Source organism: Podarcis pityusensis (genome assembly GCF_964106645.2).
Source record: "Podarcis pityusensis genome assembly, chromosome: 5".
NCBI classification, from domain to species: Eukaryota; Metazoa; Chordata; class Lepidosauria; order Squamata; family Lacertidae; genus Podarcis; species Podarcis pityusensis.
In genome coordinates, this window is record NC_138032.1 from 75703400 (window position 1) to 75726540 (window position 23141).

Here is a 23141-nt window from a genome sequence, read left to right on the forward strand (position 1 = left end):
GTTCAGACCCCTGTGCCCTCACTTGTGGGGTGCCTCAGGGTTCTGTCCTCTCCCCCATGCTTTTTAACATCTACATGAAGCCGCTGGGAGAGATCATCAGGGGGTTTGGACTGGGTGTCCATCAATATGCAGATGATACCCAGCTCTACCTCTCTTTCAAATCAGAACCAGTGAAGGTGGTGAAGGTCCTGTGTGAGTGCCTGGAGGCGGTTGGAGGATGGATGGCGGCTAATGGATTGAAGTTGAATCCTGACAAGACAGAAGTACTGTTTTTGGGGGACAGGGGGCGGGCTGGTGTGGAGGACTCCCTGGTCCTGAATAGGGTAACTGTGCCCCTGAAGGACCAGGTGCGCAGCCTGGGAGTCATTTTGGACTCACAGCTGTCCATGGAGTCGCAGGTCAATTCTGTATCCAGGGCAGCTGTCTACCAACTCCACCTGGTACGCAGGCTGAGACCCTGCCTGCCCGCAGACTGTCTCACCGGAGTGGTGCATGCTCTAGTTATCTCCCGCTTGGACTACTGCAACGCGCTCTACGTGGGGCTACCTTTGAAGGTGACTCGGAAACTACAACTAATCCAGAATGCGGCAGCTAGACTGGTGACTGGGGGTGGCTGCCAAGACCACATAACACCGGTCTTGAAAGACCTACATTGGCTCCCAGTACGTTTCCGAGCACAATTCAAAGTGCTGGTGTTGACCTTTAAAGCCCTAAATGGCCTCGGCCCGGTATACCTGAAAGAGCATCTCCACCCCCATCGTTCTGCCCGGACGCTGAGGTCCAGCACCGAGGGCCTTCTGGCGGTTCCCTCATTGCGAGAAGCAAAGCTACAGGGAACCAGGCAGAGGGCCTTCTCGGTAGTGGCGCCCACCCTGTGGAATGCCCTCCCATCAGATGTCAAAGCGATAAACAACTACCTGACATTCAGAAGACATCTTAAGGCAGCCCTGTTCAGGGAAGTTTTTAATGTGTGATATTTTAGTGTATTTTTGGTTTCTATGGAAGCTGCCCAGAGTGGCTGGGGAAACCCAGCCAGATGGGCGGGGTACAAATAATAAATTATTATTATTATTATTATTATTATTAGTCCTTGTTTAGAAGGATATTGAAAAGCTGTAACATGTGAAGAGGAGGACAGTCAAGATGATCAAGGGTCTGGAATCCAAGCTTTACCAGGAAGTACTTTGTGATGGTAAGAGTTGTTTGACAGTGAAACGGACTCCTTCAGGATGTGGTGGACTCTCCTTCCTTGGAGGTTTTTTTTTTTTTTAAAGTACAAATTAGAAAACATATATATTCACAACAAAAGAAAATACAAAAGAAAAAGAAAATAAATCACACGCAGTAAAATTTATGTTTTCTCCCAAAAAGTTTTCCATCTTTCCAGATCTATCTCATATCCCAAATCGTGCTCCCATTTTAACGTTTTCCCCTTTCGTCTCTTGTTCTAAGGTGGTTTTCATTAATAATCTATACATTTTTGCAAGTGTTTTTTGATCGCTTTGCAATATTTCCTTTTCTAATTTTGAGGTTTTATTTTCAAATCCCCCCTTTTTATGTCTTTTTCATATGTTGCTTTTAATTGATAATATTGTGACCAATTTATTCCAAATGTTTGTAATTGTTTGTAAGTTTTTAATTTAATATTTCTGTCTGCATCCTCTAATATTTCCCTATATGTTGGCCAAGTTTCCTTTGCATTACTCTTTAATGTTGTGGTTGCTTCCACTGGTGAAACCCATTGGGGAGTTTTCTCAATAATTTTTGCTTTTGTTCTTTCCCAGACTTCCAATAGAGCCTTTCTTAATATGTGATTTGTAAATTTTTTATGTTGTTCTTTTTTGTCATAGAATAAATAGCCATGCCAGCCGTATATTTTGTCCCAACCCTCTAGTGTTAGGATTTCATTATCTTTTAATATCCATTTTTCTATCCAACACCAACACGCTGCCTCAAAATACTTTCTTAAATCTGGCACTGCAAATCCTCCACTTTCCTTTGGGCCCATCATTACTTCTAATTTTATCCTTGCCTTTTCCCCCTGCCATATAAAATTTGCAAGATCTCTTTGCTAGCTTATAAAATATTCAGTTCCTATTACAATTGGAATCGTTTGAAATAAAAATAGAATTTTGGGGAGTATCATCATTTTAATCATAGATATTCTTCCTCCTAATGATAATTTTAGTTTTCCCCATTTATCAATACTTCCTTTAATTTCTTTCCATTTTTTGATATAATTATCCTTAAATAAATTTGTATTTTTATTTGTAATCCATATCCCTAAGTAGTTCACTTTATTTTTTATTTTTAGTCCTGTTGTTTCCTCTAATTCCTTTTCCCCTTTCTCGCCTATATTTTTAGTTATCAATTTTGATTTATCTTTGTTCAATTTGAATCCTGCTACTTCGCCAAATTCTTTCATTCTTTCTAATGCTTTTTTATACTTTCTTTTGGTGTTTTGGTTGTAATGATCACATCGTCTGCAAATGCTCTTACTTTGTAACACTGTGTACCAAGACATATGTCCTTTATTTCTTCGTCCTTTCTCAGAGCTATTAATAGGGTTTCTAATATTGTTATAAATAGGAGTGGGGATAAAGGACATCCCTGTTGTGTCCCTCTCTCGATGTCAAATTCTTCTGTAATTTTGTTGTTTAGGATTAATTTGGCTCTTTGTTTTTTGTAAATTGCTTGAATTCCATTCAAAATTCTTTTACCTAAATTTAGACTTTCACAGGTTTTGATCATAAATTTCCAAGAGACACTGTCAAATGCCTTTTCAGCATCTACCAAAAGCATTGAAATTTCTTTACTTGGATTCATTTCGGCATATTCTATTAAGTCTATAATTATTCTAGTGTTGTCCTTTATTTGTCTGGCTGGCAAAAATCCTACCTGATCTTTTTTAATTACCCTTTTTAGCAGAGTTTTCATTCTATTTGCAAGAACTCCAGTAAATATTTTATAGCCTATATTCAATAAAGATATTGGCCTTTAGTTTTTTATAAGTCTCAAATCCTTACCTTGTTTTGGGAAAAGGGTTATCAATGCTTCTTGCCACGAATTGGGTATTTCTCCTTTGTCTAAAATTTCATTCATAATTAATTGTAATTTGGGTTTTAATATTTCCTCTAATTTTTTATAATATGTTACTGAAATTCCATCTGGTCCCGGCAATTTCCCATCCTTCATATTTTTAATCACTTTTTAAATCTCTTCAAGTTCAATATTTGAATTTAAAATTGCATATTCTTCTTCTATATATGGCAATCTATTTTCTAATAGGTATTTTTGGATTTTCTTTTCCTCTTTCAATTCTACTTTATATAAATTTTTGTAATATTTTATAAATCTTTCTTTGATTTGTTTTGGGTCAATAATTTCTTTTTCTTTGTCAATAATTCTATTTATTACTCTTTCTACCTGTATTTCCTTAATGAACCATGCCAGCATCCTACCCGGTTTATTTGCTTGTTCAAAATATCTTTGTTTTGTCCATGTAATTTTTTTCTCAACTTCTCTATTTATTAAATTTGATAGGTGGGCTTGTAAGTTCTTTATTTGTTGGAGGATATCTTCATTTTTTGGGTTTTTCACTAAATCTTTTTCTTTCTCTCTTATTTATTTATTTCCATAATATTATCTTTATTTCTCCTTATCCTTCCCATTTGTTGTATTACATACCCTCTCATATAGGCTTTACTCGCTTCCCAAATCATTTTTTTATCCGTATCCTGATTTTCATTTATTTCATAGAATTCTTTCAATATTTCCTTAGCCCTTTTAATTTTTTAAATAATATTTTTATTAATTTTAACATATAAATTATAAAATGTACCACATAACTTATCACTTATTCAATCTTTTTGGACTTCCATCAGCACCTCTGATGATCCACCGTTTTAACCACTTCTTATGTATTTCTTAACTTTATATTGCCTTTACATCTCTTAACAAATCATCCTCCCCCTTATCCATTTTTACAATACTTCTAATAATACTCCTCACAAAACTTCTTGCAACCCTACAAACGTTGTCTGTTCTTCACAATTACTTTTCAAATAGTCCGTAAATTTACTCCAGTCTTCCGTGAATTTCTGGTCTCGCCGGTTTCGAATCCTTCCTGTTAATCTAATTAGCCCTTTTAAAAGGGTCCTTGGAGGTTTTTAAGCAGAGGTTGGATGGCCATCTGTCATGGATGATCTAGCTGAGATTCCTGCATTGCAGGGGTTTGGACTAGATGACCATCAGTGTACCTTCCAACTCTACAATTCTATAATATTTCCTCCCTAACAAATTGTAAGCACTTTATTTGGGAATGAAGCTGTGAGCAAACCTGTTCTATCACCATTATTAAATTTTGGTACCACCACTAGAGACCAGATAAAATATCTCTAGGGATGGATTTGGTCTGCAGGCTGTCAGTTGACTATTCTTGGTCTATGGAGTTTCCTCCACCTCTAGCCTTTCCTCTACTGTTCATCTGGTAGAAAGGATTCATGGTTTAAATCAAGAAGAAGAAAAAAACCAAATCCCTAGCTCAACCTGAGCATGATTTAGCCATCTCAGCACCACATCTTTAAACACAGAATGAAGAACATTGTTTACCTCTACATGTGGTCTTCTGGCAATGGGAGTACTGATCCTTTCTACCAGAGCATCTCCACCTTGAAAAATTTGCCTACAGCATCACCACATCTCCCAAAGTAAGCCTTCACCATTAAAACCATTAAAGCCATTAAAACATTAGATGGTCACTGTAATTAGAACTTCATTCCTAAGTGGGAAAGTGTATTGTGAGAAGGAAAAGGGGAAGTCGGTGCAATCTCTTTATTTCTTCTTTCTTCTTTCTTCTTCTTTCTTCTTATTTTTGTTCTGTTTATAAATTAAATTATCTTGAAGAGATTTCACAATAAAAACATCGGCAGTGAAAACCAATGGGCCCTTTCATGTATGAAACCAACTAAAGGAAGTTTCATGTGCAAAAACAATTTCAGGTCCAATGCAGATACTGGCTGGGCTAAATATCTCCACTTAAAAGGCTTGTTGAAGAAGAAAGGGCCTCCTTAGGCCCTGAAGGACAATGGAGACAGCCCCTGTCTGATATGCAACAAGAGGGACTAGGGCCAACTCATGACATTTTGGCATCTGAGGTGAAGGACACAATGGTGATTCTCCCCCACCAAGGAAGGTGTGTGAAGAAACTTCATCAGGAGCAAGGGTATGGAATAAAGATCTACACCAGGAACAGGAGAGGAGACCAGAAGCATCTGTTGTTCACCAAGAGGCCACTGTAGCAGTGGCATAGCAGGGTGGCTAATGAGGAGGCAGCAGACCCGCCTCCAAGGAGCATGTTGCAGCTGCCACTGTGGCAGCCGCAGCAGTGGGTGATGCATTCCTTGGATGCCTGATCTGCTGCCCCTGTGAATCCTGCTGCCTGAGGCGGTTGCCTCACCTTGTTGCCTCATGGGTAGGCCGGACCTGGGAGGAAGTTCCAAAAGGTAGGTGCCACCATGCTAGAGGCCTGATTCCTGTATCATATGCAATGGACCTCCTGATGAGATCCTTCCCCTATAAATCACAGGGAACAATTTGGAATATATGAGGAGTGAGATGATCTTTTAGAAACAATCATTCGCACAGAGAAGAGTCGAAACGGGATAACATAGCCATAGGTTCAAATACTGGCGGAAAATGTAAGAATCCATTTCTAATAACCCTTTCAGATGAAAGGGATTAAGCTTACGCTTGTTATGCACTGTTTGTGCTCATTGTTTCTCAGAACAGGATTAACTTTGATCGTTTTCTATTGCCACTCGAGCATCTGCTACGAGATAGGCTGGTACGCTGAAAGTTTTGTCGCAGGACCCAAGTGCACTGTTACCTCATACACAGAATGTCAGTGGAAACTGGATTTGTTCAACTCGAAGGCCGTCACCAAACATTGCCTGGGAGACTCCAGTCAAACCTGTAAAATCTTCTGCAGCCAAAACATCTGCAGGGATTTTAAAGGCAGCAAAAATGATTCTGATAAGATAGCAAACTCTGTCCTCATTCAGGCATCATGCTTGAGCAAGAAATAGCAGTCTGGATTTGGGGTATTGAGCCAAGCATGCTGGTCAGCCCCAGATCTTCCCAGGTTGAGCAGGAGATGTCTGAATGAGGCTTTTACCTGGATTTACTTGACTGAGTGTAGACACCTCTGCACATAGGAGCCCTGTATTATCATAGCTTGAAGACTTCAATTAAGTGAAGACTTCACTTTAGCTAAGCGAAAACAGTTTGGAACCTTCAACACACTTTCCCTGCTATAAACACAGGGAGGTCTGTAATAAGAGTGGGGAGGCACACATATTCCCACCACATAACACTGAAACGTGACTGGTACTTTGTTATGGTGCTTTAGAAGCTTTTAATGTTTTGTTGCATTCTTTTATATTCTGTTGGAAGCCACCCAGAGTGGCCGGGGCAACCCAGTCAGATGGGTGGGGCACCAGAAATTGTTGTTGTTGTTCTGTCATCATCACCATCTTTATTATCCCAGGTTAACCCTGTGTCTGTCGACAATTGTGTAGGAACACGTCCCACCAGTCTTCTTGCAATACGCAGATATCCATGAATACTCACCTTAGTAATAACAGGCATATAATACGCACCTGGCCTCGCTTCTCTCTCTGCTTAGCAAATCCAGCAATCATACAAAGTTTTATTTGGAAAGGGTAAAAATGATATCACAGAAGGACACAGTCGCAACCTCCATTTATCTCCAGTTGTCAGATATTTTACTGCAAATAAGTTTACTGTGCAGGTGTTCTTTCCTTTCATGGGTTTTCATGGGAGAGACATCACTAGTGCTGTCAAAATTCATGAAGCCAGGGAGCTCCATGGGAAAGCATTCCCATTTGCATGGAGAAGAGAGACAGGCAGAGATGAAATACTGCAAAATCTTTTACTGCACCTGCATAAATAGGGGCATGCTATGCCCTCCAGAAGTTCAAATCCTGGATGAGGCACGTTAAAATAACATAATGATGTAGTTGAGAGCATGCTTGGAGCAGTTTCTAATAACTACAGATGTTTCGCACCTAAGGGTGTGAGGGAACCATAGAGCTTGATAATCAAACCACACAATGTCAAATTCACTTATTTGGGGCACTGTTGTCCCCCTCCGTTCAGGTCCCACAGTTTTTCTTTTTTCCTTTTTATAAAAAAAAGCACCTTAAAAGGTTGTAGAAGTCATATATGTCCTGGCAGAGTGGAAGCCTGCAGAGGATCACTGAAGGCTTTGTATCGTTTGTAGCAGCTTAACTGCTGAAATATTGTAGAGCAAATACACTGCACAGTGTAAGCTCTGTCGACACAAATCTTTCTTTTGGGAATGATTGGCCAAGAAAAAAAATGTCTTAGAGATGCTTCTTGGTTGGATTGGTATCCTTCATGTCTGCACTGAACAACAGGCTTGTGTGTGAGGTGTGTGAGAGAGAGTTCTTACCAGTACAGCTCTTTATGTGGGCACCCATAACACTTTGATCAATATATGAGTACAGGCAACTCATTTTTAGGACACCTCTACCCAATCCCACCTTACATGTGTGTGTGTCTCTGTGTGTAATTTTCTAGTTCATTGGTCAATATTTATCTGTGGTTCATTGCTTTGGATCTATAAGACAGTCACATGTTTTTCAGTTTTCTTTGCCTGGTCTGAGTTAGAACAGACCCTCCAAGTCTCCCTATTTTCCAGGGACGTCCCTGATTTAGAGAAGTCATCCCGGGTTCTGATTTGATCCTGAAATGTCCCACTTTTTCCTTAGGAGGTCCCTATTTTCACCGAAGAACTGCTGGATGATGTGGTAGGATGTCCCTATTTTCATTAGAGAAATGTTGGAGGGTATGGAGTTATCTGACCCCCCCCCCAAGCTGTCTGAAGGCAATCTTGTATAGGGAAGGTATTTTTAATTTTTTTTAATGTTTTGTTATGTTTTTATATTTGTTGGAAGCTGCCCAGAGTGCTGGGACAACCCAATAAGATGTGTGGGTGTAAATAGTAAAATTATCATTATGGAATGGGACTTCCCTATTTTCATTGGAGAAATGTTGGAGGGTATGGTACAGCAGCAGTGACACTGGCAGGTGGCGCAGTGGCGGTGAGTGTCCCATGCGTGGTGGTGGTATGGTGGTGTGGCAGAGCAGAGTGGCACTTCCTGTTTTGCCTCAAGTGGCAAAATGTGACGTACCACCCCTGATCTCAGGATTCCAGAACTTACAGCTATCAGTTCTGAGTGAAGGCAAGCAATGACCCACAGCCCAGGTGGGGCTCGCTAGCTTGGGGAGGAGATGTGTGATTCCTCAGCTGGAGAAGGTTCAGGTGAGGCTCACGTTCTTTGCCAAGCCCAGAAGCTACAACAGGCCTGTGTCCTGGCCACACACACATGGCTTCTGTTTTGTGCAAAGCTGGTAGATTGAGAAACACTAAAGGTGTGTGCTTACAGGTAAACAGATACCAGTGTCCATGGGCCATCCCACCCATGAATTTTTCTCTGAGAAAAATAAATGGCTCGCGTAAATATAAACTAAGCTTTAATAATAATGAAAACTGTAACAGAATAACATAATGAGAGAAACTACATGCAGCAACAGGAGGCAAGAAACAAGAAGACACAGTTGGTCCCTCTTAACGGACATTCTTAACTGAACAGAACTGAACACACATGGAAGGGAGGGGTGATTCTGGAACAAAGCACACAAGCCCCACCCACCAGATACCAAGCACTCTACTAGAGTGGTACCTTGGTTCTCAAATGCCTTGATACTCAAACACCTTGCTTTTCAAACGCCGAAAACCCAAAAGTAAGTGTTCTGGTTTTCGAATGTTTTTCAGAAGCCAAAAGTCCAATACGGTTGTCAGCTATTGTTTCTGGGGTGCCTGCACCAATCAGAAGCTGCGCCTTGGTTTTTGAACATTTCGGAAGTCAAACGGACTTCCGGAATGGATTAAGTCTGGCACTTCTGTTTTTGCTATTGGTTTAGTGTTTTTGTTTTTGAGGCTTTTTCAATTAATTTGTTTTTGTGACTGTGTGGAACCCAGTTCAGCTACTAATTGATTGATTGTGTGACTGCGGAAATGGATAAAAGCCCCCTATCCAAACAATGACTGTTATCGGTGCAGGAAAGGGAAAAAAAAGTAATTTTTATTTTTATCATCTACAATACTGTCTTATTTATTTTATACAGTACGGTACATTGCTTATTGCTTTCATTTTATGGATCAATGGTTTCGTTAGATAGTAAAATTCAGGTTAAATTGCTGTTTTAGGGGTTATTTTTAAAAGTCTGGAATGGATTAATCCGTTTTGCATGACTTTCTATGGGAAAGCGCACCTTGGTTTTGGAACGCTTTGGTTTTGGAACGGACTTCTGGAATGGATTAAGTTTGAGAACCAAGGTACCACTGTATTCAAATTAGGCCTCAGTGGCAATGCTGTATAGGGAAGTTCTTTTTAATGTTTAATGTTTTATTATGTGGCTGTGACAACCCAGTAAGATATGTGGGGTATAAAAAGTAAAATTATCAATATGGAATGGGACGTCCCTATTTTCTTTGGAAAAATGCTGGAGGGTATGTAAGGATTGTCAATTGGTCAACATTTCACTGGCCTTTTCCAGCAAGGTTGCATTGTTGTTAGCCGCCCTGAGCCCGGCTTCGGCTGGGGAGGGCGGGATATAAATTATTATTATTATTATTATTATTATTATTATTATTATTATTATTATTATTCTGTCAAGTAAAAGTGAGTAAACATCAAATCCCACTACACTGTGTGCTAGACAAACAAGATTCTGCCAGATTTTATTTGTTTGTTTGTTTTATTTAACAGGATTTATATACTACTTAATCATTAAAAAATCTCTAACTGGTTACTATCAATTCAGCATTGTGTTGTAGCCAGTGAAGTCATCCCATCACTTTAATGAATTTTGCCTGCGCAATGAGACTTCCTCTCCCTCTGTGTCCTCAAATCTGTTCTGAATAAAATATGGGGTTTATCTGCCCCCCCCCCATTCGATCACAGGACACGGTGCACATACATCATTTGAATGGCAATGTCCTAGGATCTGGTAACAGGAAAAGGAGCAGGACTGAAATGAAGGGTGAACTATTATGCCACAGAAAGTGTGGGAGCTACTGCTCTGAGTAGGAGAGATCTTGCGTGAAAGCTGACATTCTAAAATAAACTCCCTTCCTGCAAAACATTCTCACTGAAGTTGACAACAGTGGTATTCTTTATACATTAACTTTGGCTCCATTTCAGAGTAAAATTCATGAGCAAGAGTAACCAATTATTAAGGAACAGGAAGACAAAGGAATGCGATTCTGCATTGTGCTGGGACTTAGTAAGAGTTGAACACACATTATTCACTGGATAAATATGTGGAAGAAAGGAAGAGAGTATTTAGCTCTGTTTTAATTACTGTTAATCTGCCGATACTTTCCCATTAGAAATATCACACTGGCATTTTCTTGGGTACCAGCTGCAAGCCAAGCTCTTTAACATTTAATTTTGATGCACTTACTCATCCAATTCCCTGCTTTCCTTCATCTGTTCACTATGCACCCATGCTTTTGAGAAGATCTTTCTGATGAGACACTCCCCCAAAATTTCAGTTAGTTTCAGTTAGTTTCCCCTTTGTTCTCTTTTGCCCCCTGCCTCAATCCCTAGGTCTCTCTCTCTCTCTCTCTCTGAATATCTCTCAGTGAATATTTCTCTTTGAAGCACATCATGTTTCAGCCAGGGATAATGGCCTTTGGTATTCTGCTAGAATCACATTAAAAACCACTGTGTCCCACTGGCTGAGGAAGTTACAGTGCTGCTCTCTTCCATCTGATGATAATCTGGGACTGTACTGTGTACTAAACAATCACTATTCATTGGGGTTTGTTAGACATTTCATTCCACAGCAAAAGGAAAAGGGAACTTTTGTCAATAATTAAGTTTCAACATTGGCAGAGTGGGATTCTTCAGGTGCCCACATCTCAGGGGGGGAGGCGGGGGCCTAATGAAAGAGGCTTGTTCTTTCCATGCTATGTTTTGAGAAGGGAATTAGCTCTCCAGACACTCCCACAAGGCTAATTTTTAACACAGGAAGCATCCTTCAGTAGAAGTCAAATCTCCCTAGGATCCAGCACTGAAAACATTATCATTTCAAAATTCTCTTTACAAGTTCTTTGTCTTCAGCTTCATTATTGTCTTGTTCCTGTACTTGACAGAATTCTCATAGGCCTTGCATTATTACAGAGAAACATGATGGCAAGAAAGTCCTTTGCTCCTTCTGTTACCTTGAAGAGAAGGCTGTTCCAAGGGAACAGGGGCAGTTTCCTAACATAGGAATATTACAGGGGCAGTTTCCTAACATAGGAATATCTCCAGTGTTCAGGATGTGTGTGGTTTATATATGTAGGCAGAAGGACACACATTCTTGTGCATGAGGGAGCTATCCGGAGGTCTGATGGAACCACAAGTTTTGCAAAGGAACAATAAAACTTGGGGGGGAGGAACTAAAGGGGGATGGTATACCAAAAAAGTTAAAAATGTTTAAACACAGCTAATTTACAACCAGGGACTGTTAGGCTGTGTGCATATTATACATTTAATTCGTTCCCTCAAAGAATTATGGGCACTGCAGTTTGTTAAGGCTTGCTGGGAATTACAACTGTTGGGGGCTAAAGTACAGAGCCCAGAATTCCTTGAGTAAAAGAATGTGCTTTGAAGGTGCTTTAAAGGTTTATGTATAAGCAGCCTTAGCTGGAAATAGCTCATACCCGTTAGGTCTTGTGTTCTTCATTTGTGTTCTCCAAAAGCTAGAAAAATATAAGATTTGGTAACGGGTTTGTCATGGCCTCCCAAACCTGCTAACTTGCACTGCCTCCAAGGGAAGTCCAGATGAGGAAAAGATTCACACTGCTCCACCCAGTGGATAGACTTTCAGCATCTCACACTTTTCAAGCCTGAGGACATGGAAATTCTGCCTTCCTCAGACTCAGAGCCCTCAGTAGCATCTCCTGCTTCTCTGTAGTTGCAGAACCAAAAATAAACCCTTTTAAAAGAACAGATAGTTCCTCTAGGGCAGGCATCCCCAAACTCGGCCCTCCAGATGTTTTGAGACTACAATTCCCATCATCCCTGACCACTGGTCCTGCTAGCTAGGGATCATGGGAGTTGTAGGCCAAAAACATCTGGAGGGCTGAGTTTGAGGAAGCCTACTCTAGGGAGACAGTGCCAGCAGCATAACAGGTCGTAGCTTTATGATGCTTCAATGCTTAGCTGAAGCCACATTCCCATGTTGTCTACAGTAGAGGGAGAGCTACAAGCAGCAGAGCTCACAGCAGAAAAAACCCAAACAAGAATCCAAACAAGGGAGGCTATTCCATAACCACGGTGCCAACACTGAAAAGACCCTTTCTTTGGTAGCCACCCACCTTAAAGTGTTTCTAAATCTGACTTTGTGGGAGATTAGCAGTCCAACCCAACTAATGTATATTCTTGCTAGTTAGCATGAGAAAGGGCTAAGTCCACAGAACTGTATTGCTGATAGGCAGGTACTCAGACCATAGAAATACAACTGGTAGAGTGGTCTCTGTGTGATGTCATTTCCCCTCCTTTCCTAGAGAAGAAGGAGCATATAGTACTTCCTGTTCCTCTCTTTCTTCCAGTGATCAGCCATGAGGGCAGACGAGCCTTGTGCTTGTTCCAGCTTTAGGCACATACTGTAAATATGAGTACTTTGCCTGCATAGTTTTGACTAATGCCATCGCTGTGAACCAGTGCAAGAATATAAGTAAATCAAACTTACCGTATTTTTCGCTCTGTAAGACGCACCAGACCATAAGACGCACCTAGTTTTTGGAGGAGGAAAACAAGAAAAAAATTATTCTGAATCCCAGAAGCCATAACAGCAAGAGGGATCGCTGCGCAGTGAAAGCAGCAATCCCTCTTACTGTTCTGTCTGGGATAGCTGCGCAGCCTGCATTCACTCCATAAGACGCACACACATTTCCCCTTACTTCTTAGGAGGGAAAAGGTGAGTCTTATAGAGCAAAAAATACGGTAATTTTTAAACTTACTTTTCAGATTGTTACCTGATTCTTTGTTAAGTGGGATAAGAAAGGGGAGCCAGCTTAATCCATAGCTGAACTTGTTCAAAACAAGGTTTTATAGCCTAATTCCTATACTTTTAATTTTGCTCCCAAGGATGGGATTTTGAACCTCTTTTCAACTCACACAGGTGGGCACTTGGAGGGATAAATTGCAATTAATATATCCTCTCTTACTCATTAAAAACCCATCCCACAAACCTGACCTGATGTAAACCTGCTTACTGAGATTTGACCTTATATGAACCTGACCTGACGTGACCTTATTTAAGGCTGCTACCACTTCCCCCGCGAACCCTGAGCCCCAGAATAACAGGTTGCTGCCACATTTGAGGTGTGGAAAAACTGGGAACTTTGCCCATCTGCACCCATCAAGCAGTTGGATTTTCCACTTACAACTGCCAGAGATTCCTTTTGCAAGTAGCATCAGTATGTGGAGCAGATGTCCCTTTCTCAGCCCCATTGGAGTGAAATTATCTAGAGAAAACAATAATTTCCAGTGACTTGACCTTATGCAGCCTTCCTATTCAAATGGCAAAATAAGAAATGTACAAATCATCACAGGCAATGGATGGGGAGATAGAGTGAGATCCATAAAGCACAAGAAATCCCTGGAAAGTCGGCTTGGCACAACAGAGGACCTCTGGGATCTACTCCATTGTGTGATGTATGCAGTTTTGTCAATGAAGGGTAAAAAGCCAGTTCCATAGGTATTAGGGAAGTATGTTAGGATATCAATGCTATAAATTTTAAGACTGTGACATGGGCAGTGTGTTTTAGGCTGGCTGTAATTACTTTGTGCGTAAGAGAGAAACATGGTGGAAGAAATCAGAATGCGAGAACGCCGTCCGGTGGTGTCAGAAAAAGGAAAGGAGGGGTAAGTTGTAAACAATAGGCTGTCATAGTGAGTAAAATGGAATTTCTGTCTTTAAAAATAAAATAAAAACCAGAGCAAAATTTCAGAAAGCTTATAAATCACAGCTTTACCCTGCATTATTTTCAAACAAGCAATTCAAAATCTCTGCAGTTGGCCTTCTGGGGACTTCTTAAATCACTAAGCCCTTATCAGCACCAGGTAGAATAAAAGTCTCTTTCAGCACATTTATCCTGCCGTTTCATTTGAATCCAGCAAAGCCACGGAGGCGGCGAGACATCCTGTTCTGGACAATGTTACATTACCTTGGAAGGAGCAGGTCCACAGCTTTCGGGGTGCGGCTTTTTAGTGTTGCCATATTGCCAAAAGTGAAAATCCAGACAGAGTTGTTGATTTTTTGGGGGGGGGGGCAAAGTTGTTGAGCTCCCCAAAAACATTCATTTTGGGTCTTATATTTTTAAAGAATTGTAAAAATAAAAATAGCCCAACTTACCATACATCCAGGTTTCCCCGGACATTTTATCAATTCAGCAAAAATCTGCCCAGACGCCATTTTCCTGAACGAATAATGTCCCGGAAAACCCAGACGTGTGGCAGCCTTAGGGGGGCTGCTGGATTCAACACTGTCGCTGGAGGCTCTGGTGGCCTTGGTGACTAGGAATCCTCTGGCTGTTTTTGGAGAGAAATGACTTGGCCTCTGTACTCCATGCTCAGGCAACTTCCAGATTGAATGGTTGTGTACCGAATTTCCTTTATGAGTGAGGCCAGAAGGTGAACTACAGAACTGGAAAACAACAAAAAGGTGCATGTTGAGGGAGCGAATAGTGCAATTATGTAGTTTAGTCATGAGGTGGCACTGGATTTAGCTGTATCCAGGGGGAGGCGGGATACAGCGGGATGCAGGTGGTGCTGTGGGTTAAACCACAGAGCCTAGGACTTGCCGATCAGAAGGTCGACGGTTCGAATCCCCGTGACGTGGTGAGCTCCCGTTGCTCGGTCCCTGCTCCTGCTAACCTAGCAGTTCGAAAGCGCGTCAAAGTGCAAGTAGATAAATAGGTACCGCTCCGGTGGGAAGGTAAACGGCTTTTCCGTGCGCTGCTCTGGTTCGCCAGAAGCGGCTTAGTCATGCTGGCCACATGACCCGGAAGCTGTATGCTGGCTCCCTCGGCCAATAAAGTGAGATGAGCGCCACAACCCCAGAGTCAGTCACGACTGGACCTAATGGTCAGGGGTCCCTTTACCTTTACCTTTAGGTGGAGGCAAACATTTTCTGTGCTGTTCAAGACAATAAAGTTCTTGTCTAGTTTTCTAACTGATGTGTCCTCTGTGCCTTCTGTGATGGCGAAAACACTCAAGTAGTGCACGGACCAGGAAATCCAGCCATTTACTACCTTCCTGCACAACTTTTTGCTCTTTCCTACCTCTGCTCCGTCGAAAAGTCAGTACATCCTTTAATCTTGACACATGAGAATACTCACGCATCGGGGCAAATACTCCTGGACTCAGACAGAAAATGCATTATTTTTTTAAAAAGACAAATGCTTCTTTAACACCTCACAAATTCCTTACCCATTGATAGCTGACAGCTTTCTTTGCTAGCTGCCCTGCTGAGTTGGGTTTTCTACCATTTCTACTATGGTTTGTATGCTTTTATTTGGTGCTGTTCCTCAATAACAGCTCCCAAATGTGCCTATAACCTTGTTTTCAGAAGTCTGGTTTTGATGCCATTGAATCTACTGTGGCAATGCAGCAATTAAGTGGGATTAAGTGATACATGAAACGAAGGATACTCCTGTGTGGGTTAGCATTTGGGGACAAAGTATAAAAAGCAAGTCATCTGGATGACTTATTCATAACGTGGCCATATTTAGAACAAGGTCAAACTGGCATCAGCGCCTTGAATTTAAAATAATTCCTCCCCCTGTCCTCCATCTGATCAAAATGTCATCTTCATTAGCAGACATGGGTACCATTTAGGAAGAGCACTCTGTAGGTCTCAGGCTTACTCACTGGTTTTATATTACAACTCCAAGGGATTATTTTCAGAATTGTAGGAACCTAGGTGCTAGGTATGATGCTACAGATGCACTTAACTTTGCTTTTAAAAAAAGATAAAATATTGCTGTTTCTCTCCCTCCCCTCCTTCTCACTCTGGTGCAAGAGTAGTCATATTTTCTATCCATCATTCAAAGGGGGGCAGGGTGTTATCTTTCCAATGAATCAATATGTCTTTTAAGTCAGAGCCTGAAGAGTACATTTATGCTGACCTGCTGTCAAACCACCTGTGGTTTGGATAATATTATCATCTGACAATTTAACATTTCCCCCCAAAGTAGTATTTCTGCATCAGGCATAGGCAAACTCGGCCCTCCAGATGTTTTGGAACTACAATTCCCATCATCCCCGACCACTGGTCCTGTTAGCTAGGGATCATGGGAGTTGTAGTCCCAGCATATCTGGAGGGCTGAGTTTGCCTATGCCTGATCTACATCTTAATATTTTCCTCCAAGTATTTGTAAGTATCAGACACTGAATCAGCCTATGTTTCAAAGAAGCATTTTCCTTATTACATCTCCAGCAGCATGTTGTCATGGAACGTCACCTCACAGCGTTGTTGTGACAAATAGACCGGATATGGCATACGGCTTCATGGGGCCGGCATGTGAGACACATGCTTGAGCAAGGTTCAAATACCACCTTGGCCATGCCTCACTAAACTACAATATTCAGAGTAGTTTATCCATCGATCCTTCTTCTCAGGGAGCTCTCGGGATTTATAGCTCTGTGAGCGGGGTGGGGAAGGGTCTCCCAACAACTGTGAGCATTCTTAACAAACTACCGTTTCCCAAGATAGTTTTGGGAGAAGGAGTGACAGTTTAAAGCGATAAGATTCTGCTTTAAATGTGTGTGTAGTTCAGATGGTGAATTAGTTGCCTAATGAGATTAAATGAAGGCAGGTGAAATGGATGCATGGTATTGTTTTATAATAATAAAAAGCAGAGGTGCAATTTCAGGCTAGATACTAGAAATATACTAGACTCTATATTCCTTTCATCTCACGTGCACAGAAACAAACACGAAGATCCATGGAAACAGAACAATCAGTAAAGATTTCATGAAGGTGTCAGAAAAGAAGATTCAGCCAGGTGGCTCGGAAACAAACTGTGAAGTGAATAAATTCACGCAGGAAAGGGAAAGGGAAAGGATCATCTTTGCTATAGTCTATGATTATGTGCTGCCAAGACATTTTGCTCAATGTCTGGCCTTGATGCTTTGTAAGTAACTGCTGTGTGTATTCCTACAATCTCTGATGCGGTATTGCAGTTGCTGGATCATTGAAAGTCAGGGGGAGAGCTGAGCTGCTAGCCTAAAATCACAATGATAACACTAACAGCCTAGGTAATTGAGGTTATTATGGATGCATTAGACATACAGACAAACATACACAATTATACACAGTGCAAAGATAAGCATATTCACAGCAGCCAGAGTCTTCTAGCTCCGTCAGGAGAGACGAGAGTTCCCACACCTCAAACACACACACACACACACACACACACACACACAGCAGCAGCAGTGGCTTAGCACCAGGATTCTCCAACCTGGTGCCCTCCATAGGCCTTGGACTGCAGATATTCATATTGCACAGTTTGAAGCAAGTAGGTGCTAAAAATAGAGTCCTTATGGAGTAAAACAACATTGTCCAGACCCATGAAAATATTATGCAAAGTTTACATGCAGAATTTTCTTTAAAATATAACCAAAAGGTAAATGATACATTCAAACAATTCCATATCTTGTGCATATCCATCACAGGCTCAGCATCCTCTTAGAAATAAAATAAATGTACAATCAGAGCTGACAAACACAACTCTCTCTCTCACACACACACACAGGCTTCCTTGCCTGCATTCCATTTCCCTAGAGCTGTTTTCTCTCCCTTTGGGAGAGTCTTTTACGAGTCTGTACTCCATAGTGTCTGAAAGAACAAGACTCCTTTCCAAGATGACTAATTTGCAATTCAATACCTTAATCACGGGATGCGGGTGGCACTGTGGGTTAAACCACAGAGCCTAGGACTTGCTGATCGGAAGGTCGGCGGTTCGAATCCCCGCAAATGGAGCTCCCATTGCTCGGTCCCTGCTCCTGCCAACCTAGCAGTTTGAAAGCGCGTCAAAGTGCAAGTAGATAAATAGGTACCGCTCCGGCGGGAAGGGAAACAGCATTTCCGTGCACTGCTCTGGTTTGCCAGAAGCGGCTTAGTCATGCTGGCCACATGACCTGGAAGCTGTACACCGGCTCCCTCGAGATGAGCGCCACAACCCCAGAGTCAGTCACAACTGGACCTGATGGTCAGGGGTCCCTTTACCTTAATCACCAGATCTAAGGTTAAACACTCACGTGTTAGCTAGCAGAAAACAACAATAGTTAATTATCAACTACTTAAAGCACAGAGAGAGTTCTTCTTGCTTTTCTAAAGCTTCAGTGGAATCTCCCCATGTTAAACCTTTTCACCAATACACAGGAATTTCCATTTCAGTGTGAATTAAACCAATTATACATAACACAGCTCCCATCAGCCACTATTTACTATTACATTTATATGCCACTTTTTCTCTAAGGACCTCAAAGTGGTGTACATGGTTCTGCTCCTGCTCTCCATTTTATCCTCAAAGCAACCCTATGAGGTAGGTTAGGTTGAGCTACCCCATGTCTATGTTAGGATTGTAACCTAACAAGTTCTGATATGAAAACCAGGAGATCTATATTATTGTGGGGAATTCACACTTCAACTAAACAGTTCTACTGACTTAATGAATTCTCTGGTACAAATCTGGGGTTCCCTTATTACTAGGGAATGAATACTGTGAGTTTAACATAAATTACTCTACTGGCAAGGATATAGTAAAAGGCGCCCATCATTATAGAGAAAAATGTTTTAAAACAGAATCAACATGCAGACAAATTTCCATTGCTAGCTGTCAACACATTGGATGAAACAGAGCTTCTGAGAAGGCTCCATTTTCAGTGGAAGATAACTTTTAGTCAAAAACATATTTATTTGCAGTGGAAAATAAGTTTTAGTCAAACCATTCAGGGTTTGGTTCCCATTCAAGCCAATAAAGGTTCTGTAACCCATTAAAAAAATGCTGGTATGAAAAACAACCAAAGCTGGGGTAGCTCAGTCAATAGAGCACGAGACTATTAATCTCATGGTTGTGGGTTTGAGCACCACGCTGGGAAAATATTCCTGCATTGCAAGGTGTTGGACTAGATGACCCTCATAGACCCTTCCAGCTCCACAATCCTACAATTCTAGGAACCAGTTGCTTCAGTTCTAGTTTCGATGAGACAATTTAAATATAAGGTACAATGAAAACATTGTTTGTATAATAAGGCACAGCAAACTAAAATGCCTAAAATTATTAAAACTAAAGCCTTCTCCAGGCATATCCCCTTGTTACAGTTCTCATCTCCCTCCATGATATTTTGAGATCTCAGGAACTGCAGAGATTCTGTTCCCGTGAGACATAAGTTTGCAAGAGGGCAGGATTCCTCCATTCAAGTAAGCTTGCTAGGTGTAATCATTGGCGGCTAACACCTGTTGAGATTGGCAAGGAAGTAGGTAGGGAGCGCGGTAAGCCAGAGTCAACAAGATGCAGAGCAAACTAATTCTATTTTTGTTCTCCTCCTTCTCCCTGCTGAATCTACAAAGGGCACACTGAGACTAAGTTGGAGGAAGTTGAGAGGCAGTGCCGCTCTCTTCAGCCATTGTAAGAATGCAGGCTGGGGGAAGCTAGCTGAGGGCAGTCTGGCCTTGATGGGGCAGTTCCCAATTCACCCTAGTGGACCAACCTCCACTGGGTCTAATTTGGGGTACCTACTACAGGCACCAGCCCCTAGCTTCTTCAATGGGATTTTTCCTGCCTCCCCACCACCGCCAAAGTCCCTTGTTGTGTTACAGCACCTCCCAGGCTGAGATTGGGTCTTACTAATTTAAACACCTGCTATAGTGTTTTGCCAAGTGGAGACAGTAGCCGTTAATCCAATGGCATGATATGCATCCAATTACTTGCAGTATCCATCAGCAAAGCTTGCGGTCTTTGAGATTTCTTTTCCAATAAGTGTTGAGAATTTATTTCAGGACAATACTTCGTATAGCAAGTTCTGCAATAATTTTTTAAGACTGCAGTGGACACTCAGAAAAAGAAGCAGCAGTGGAGAAATATTAGCATCAAACAAGAGCTGCTTTTAGTGAAATTACAGTATTAAACCGGAATCCAGATATTCTCCATCTTAAAATCTTCAAGCCATCACTGAATGGAAACTCTCTCATGTTCAGATAATACAAAGCTTCCTCTTCTAACATGGGGCGTGAAGTAAGTCTCGCTTATTGAACTGTGGAAGAAGCAAGTATTAACATTTCCACCCAGATTTCTGTAATCTTTTTGGTTTGTCTTGTTACCTAGAAAATCTCTTTGATTATCATTTTATGCTCTAGCTTAGCAGTTGTGCAAGGAACTAGTGGCGAGGAACACTTGTGTTAATATAATTTCAAGGCCAGTGTTTTGGCCGAGATGCATTTCCTGCTGTATTATATGCCTCAGATCCAACTTTAGGTGGCAAGCCTCACTCTTACTAGGGAGTACTCTCCACTGAACACAATGGACTTGTTGTTGTTGTTTAGTCATTTCTGACTCTTCGTGACCCCATGGACCAGAGCACGCCAGGCACTCCTGTCTTCCACTGCCTCCCACAGTTTGGTCAAACTCATGCTGGTAGCTTCGAGAACACTATCAAACCATCTCGTCCTCTGTCGTCCCCTTCTCCTTGTGCCCGATTGGAGAAGACGGGTGATGTCCAACCAAGGAGAGAAAGAAGCAAGTTGTCCTTTAAAAGCAAAGATCCTTTATTTGGTTGCAACCGGGTTCCCTACGCAAAGGTGACAAAAGGTGTGAGGAAACCCACCCAAAGTAAGTTCAGAAATTATACAGTCACAATTGCGGGTGGTCTTATTTGTCACAGGTTCATCAGTTTACAAGGTAAGGGGGAGGTACATGGGAGCATGGTGCAAAAGGGAGGTTCGGGGTGCAAATCTTATCTACATGAGTAAAGTAATATCTAGAAATCCAGGGACTGATGGCAAATGATATGGTAATCCGTTTTTCTAGAATAACAATAGAGACGAGAGTTTTATTTAACAGTTAAATTCCTCTTCCCGCAGGTTCAAAGGAAATGGATCTGGTCTTCTGGCACTTTACGGAAGAAGGAAGAGGAGCTGAGTGGAAGTGATTAGGTTGAGGCTAAAAATAACATTCATGGTTACAATAAAGTGATGCAATTTGAATACATGGGTTCCAATTCTTATTTTCCTGAAAGTAGTGAGTGCTCGCTGGAAGGACAGATCCTGAAGCTGAGACTCCAATACTTTGGCCACCTCATGAGAAGAGAAGACTCCCTGGAAAAGACCCTGATGTTGGGAAAGATTGTGGGCACAAGGAGAAGGGGATGACAGAGGACGAGATGGTTTGATAGTGTTCTCAAAGCTACCAGCATGAGTTTGACCAAACTGCGGGAGGCAGTGGAAGACAGGAGTGCCTGGCGTGCTCTGGTCCATGGGGTCACAAAGAGTCGGACACAACTAAACGACTAAATAACAACAAACAACAACAGTTACAATCATTGAGAAGTTGAACAAACACTGATAAGGCACAAGGATACAAAGGGGCCAATTCCATTGCAAAGACGCCCAATGTAACAATTGCATAAGGTCACCTTAGGGATTCACATTTACAAGTAGTAAAGACACAATTACAAGAAAAATACCTAGATACAATTTAAAATTACCTGAATACAATTACAAGGAAATACTTGGATACAATTATAAAAATAGACATAGGATAAATTCAGGAAATAGGGTAATAGGCCATACAGGGAAGAAAGAAAAATGCTTTATTTGACAGAAAGGAAAGAAAGGATTTGAAGGAGGGGAATAACAGGAGAAGCAAATTGAAAGGAGAGCAGACTAAAAGGCAAAATTGAGGAAACGGTTCATATATGTCTTAGGTTGTCTTCATTTGGTTTATTTGGTCCTGGTTTTCAGCTTCTTTGGCTATTCTTCTACACCAGATGAATATCCAAAGACCCAGATCCAGACAGTGCAAAATTGTGTTATGAATTGTCGTTGTTGCTGTTTTGCAGCGGGAAATTAATCTAGATGATACCCAATTCTTGAGGTCCAGTTTCTATGAGGGTAGAATATGTAAGAGGAAGCTTGTCAAATCACTTCCTTTGTGAACTGTGCATGAAGAGGGGGAATTAACAACCCACAAATGAACTCTGGGACCATATTCGAAAAGTTAGAGCCTGTTCAGTTATTGCAATGATTCTTGTGATAGGAATTTTATGGTCTTAGATATATGGTAATGTTCATAAGTGTACCAACCAAGCATGTACATAGATCAGCACAGGAAGGCCAATCTGGAACCATTTTGATTCCTAAACTGAGCAAATGTTTTCTCTGCAAGGTCAAAGTGGGAAACCTCCCCATTGTCTCTTTCCTCACAAATCCTGTCTTAAGGGCACATTTAAGATATGAATAGGGTGTGAGCCTGTGACGTGGCCCAGGAACTAAGTATTTATCATTACAAAAGACTAGCCAGGCTCCCCAGGAAATCCAATCAAGTAACCTGCCAGACAGGAAATAAACAACGACAGGAGAAAAACAACATTCAAATTTCTTTTTAGACCGCCTTTCCTGTGATGTAGGTGTGATGTATTTGAGGGGTGGTCTTATGTTACACCCCTTCTGTGATGTATGTATGATGTTTCTGGGGGATGGTCTTGATCTACAGGGTGGCAATTTCAAAAGTCTTTATAAGGCCTTGCACGCCATTTCTCTGGGTTCCTCCTCTCTCCTGCGGGTGAGGGGAGCACCCTGTAGCAACAGATCAATAAAGATCAAGCTTACTAGCTGCTTTGCTTCTCAATATTCTCTGGCTGGCCTCTGTTATTCTCTCCTACCAATAGGGAACCTATGTAAGGACGCTATATGGGCTCTTGGATACCCCATAAGGCAGAAGGGCAATTTTTGTTTACAACATTCTGCAAGCC

The 23141-nt window shown here is 41.4% G+C and overlaps 1 long non-coding RNA gene across 4 annotated transcripts in view; it reads left to right on the forward strand.

Annotated features, from left to right (window-relative positions):
* LOC308476924 overlaps window positions 1–21405 on the forward strand; it is a 41261-nt gene extending 19856 nt beyond the window's left edge. For 2 of the 4 annotated variants that reach the window (XR_013986186.1, XR_013986187.1), the window contains exon 5: window positions 21253–21405. This is a non-coding gene — a long non-coding RNA (uncharacterized lncRNA). Of the gene's footprint in view, window positions 1–3777; window positions 8369–12712; window positions 12838–13933; window positions 14830–17095 lie in introns of those variants that run through there. The other 2 variants (XR_013986192.1, XR_013986191.1) reach the window with 2 other exon arrangements.
* Window positions 21406–23141: the final 1736 nt, after the last annotated feature.